This window comes from Sprattus sprattus (genome assembly GCF_963457725.1).
Source record: "Sprattus sprattus genome assembly, contig: scaffold_278, whole genome shotgun sequence".
NCBI classification, from domain to species: Eukaryota; Metazoa; Chordata; class Actinopteri; order Clupeiformes; family Clupeidae; genus Sprattus; species Sprattus sprattus.
Window position 1 is genome coordinate 15,001 of NW_027666731.1, and position 3,368 is coordinate 18,368.

The following is a 3,368-nucleotide window of genomic DNA, read 5'->3' on the forward strand; positions in this document are numbered from 1 at the left end:
TAAATGTATTAATAAGAAATACAATAAATTGAAGCATTGAAAAGAAATTGTGTGTATTTCTCTCTATTCGTATCATGAGTCCACCTTAATCATTTTGAATAATAATGATATGCTATGGTGTACTAATAACACGGTCATATAATTATGGGTGCTTTGTTCTCCGCATCGCCGACACTAAAAAAAAAAACTCAAGACAGTACCACTCGCAAAAAAACGCGAGACAGTCAATGCTCGGCTGTGATGTTTGCAATAAATGGCTCGAAAAGGTCATGTAAATAAAGGATTCCTTGTCGTCTGAATCTGTAGCGCTTATACAAGAACTCATCATGATGGAATAATGGATCTTGGCGATCACTAAGAACTCTAAAACTATGAAGCGCCAATCTAACTAATATCGGATCTCTCATTTTTCCGGTGGTATGGCAAGCTTCTCGAGCTTCACTTAAATTATCCTGCGCTGGAGCTGGTTGGAGTTTATTGATGTGTTGCTATAGTGATTTATCCAAAGTTGCTTCCTTGAACCGAAAGGAGGGACCTACAGCCGCGAAAAAAATTAAGAGACCACTTCAACATCAGTTCATCAGTTTTTCTGGTTTTACTATTTATCGGTATGTGTTTGAGGTAAATGTTCAATTTTGTTTCATTCTATAAACTACTGGCAACATTCCTACCAAAGTTTAAACGTTAATATGAGCTTGTTTTCTTTGCATTATTCGAGATCTGAACACAATGCATCTTTTTTGCTATTTTGCTATTACTTTAACACATACCAATAAACAGTAAAACCAGAGAAACTGATAATTTTGAAGTGGTCTCTTAATTTTTCCGCGGCTTGTATATTATCTCATCCTGTAAGTTATCTCAGTAACTTGCTTAACGAGCTATGACGAATAGGACCCAGGTCACACACACACGTACACAACATCCTGCAGCTCCCCTACCTGTGGCTGTTGAGTATTACACACACACACACACACACACACACACACACACACACACACACACACACACACACACACCCTACCTGTGGCTGTTGAGTATTACACACACACACACACACACACACACACACACACACACACACACACACACACACACACACACACACACACACACACACACACGACACACACACAACACACACACACACACACACACACACACACACACACACACCCCCTACCTGTGGATGTCCTTCTCCTCAGTTAGGTTAGGCTTCTTCTCTCCATCCTTCTTCTCTCTTCATCCTTCTTATTCTCTTCATCCTTTTTCTTCTCTCCTTCCTTCTTCTTTCCATCTTTCTTATTATCTCCACCTTCCTTTTTCTCTGGGTTCTCCAGCTTAACTGTAGTCTTCCTGGGAGCTACAGGACAGACACACACACACACACACACACACACACACACACACACACACACACACACACACACACACAAACGAGATGTAGGTGAGGAAGAGAGAGGGAGAGAGAGAGGGAGAGGAGAGAGAAAGAGAGAGAGAAGAGAGGAGAGAGAGAGACAGAGAGGGAGAGAGAGAAAGAGAGGAGAGAGAGAGGAGAGAGGGAAAGGAGAGAGAGAGAGAGAGAGAGGAAAGAGAGAGGGGGAAAGGAGAGAGAGAGAGGGAAAGGAGAGAGAGAGGGAGGGAAAGGAGAGAGAGAGAGAAATATGACAGTAATATGACATGCTTTAAGGGGGGGCGTTTGGGGACTTACTGAAAAAGCTGCTGATTGGCTTCTTCTTGGCTGATCCCTCCTCCTTCTCCCCCCTTATGCTCCTCCTCCTCTTTTCTTCTTCTTCTCGTCCTCCTTCTTCTCTTTCTCCTCCTTTCTCCTCTTCCTCCTTCTCCTCCTCCTTCTCCTCTTCCTCCTTCTCCTCCTCCTTCTTCTTCTCCTTCTTCAGACTCCCTGAGCTCCTCTTCCTCCTCTCCTTCTTTTCCTTTGGGCTGCTTCTTTTAGGACTCTTCTCCTTCTCTACTTTTGTTCCCTCTTTCTTCTCTTCTTCCATTTCCTCCTCCTCCTCCTCCTCCCTCTCTTTCTTCACCTCCGCTGTGGGCTCCTCTTCTCCTCCCTTCACCTCCATCTGCTCTTCCTCTTTGTCTGCAAGAGGGCAAGAAAGAAGCAAGGGATGAGGATGAGGAAAGGAGGGATGAGGATGGAGAAAGAAGCGAGAGATGGGGAAAGAAGGTGTAGAGTTAGGACACAAGTAAAGGATTTCAGGCTCACACACACCTCACTTAACACACACACACACACACACACACACACACACACACACACACACACACACACAACACACACACACACACACACACACACACACACCTGCCGTCTCCTGGGTCTGCTCGGTCCTAGCTCTCTTCTTCTCTTGTCCTCCATCCTCCTTCCCTCCTTTTCTCCTCCTCCTCCTCCTCCTCTCTCTTCATCAACTCCTGCTCTGGAGCTTCCTCTTCGGAAACTGCTTCCTCGCTGGAGAGAGAGGGATAGAGAGAGAGAGAGAGAGAGGGATAGAGAGAGAGAGAGAGAGAGGGGATAGAGAGAGGGAGAGAGAGAGAGAGAGAGAGAGAGAGAGAGAGAGAAGAGAGAGAGAGAGAGGTGAGAGAGAGAGAGAGAGAGAGAGAGAGAGAGAGAAGAGAGAGAGAGGAGAGAGAGAGAGAGAGAGAGAGAGAGAGAGAGAGAGAGAGAGAGAAGAGAGAAGAGAGAGAAAGAAGAGAGAGAGAGAGAGGAGAGAGAGAGAGAGAGAGAGAGAAGAGGAGAAGAGAGAGAGAGAGAGAGAGAAAGAAGAGAGGAGAGAGAGAGAGAGGGAGAGAGAGAGAGAGGATAGAGAGAGAGAGAGAAGAGAGAGAGAAGAGAGAGAGGAGAGAGAGGGAGAGGGAGAGGGAGAGGGAGAGGGAGACGGGAGAGGGAGAGGAGAGGAGAGGGAGAGGGAGAGAGAAGAAGAAAGAAAGAAAGAAAGAAGAAAGAGAGAGAAGAGAGAGAGAAGAAGAAGAGAAGAGAGAGAGAGAGAAGAGAGAGAGAGAGAGAGAGAGAGAGAGAGAGAGAGAGAGAGAGAGATTTTTTTGATTTTATAAAAAACTTTTATTTGTAAACAGTAACGCCAACAGTATTTACACCTTATTCAAAACAAACGGAAATGAAAATCATCATCAAATGAGCACACAGTTTTTTCACAGAAATATTTGCCATTGGTTTGCAGAAACAAAAATCACTGTACATTATTAACACACAATTGAAACCAGGCTCAGTTATTCCAACACAGGAGCAAACAATATTACAAGTCATACAAAACCCTTCCTTACACATACATATAAACTAAGTATGCTTAGTTGTTTTATCACGCAACTTTTTCCTCAATTTGCTCAATATTTTCCGG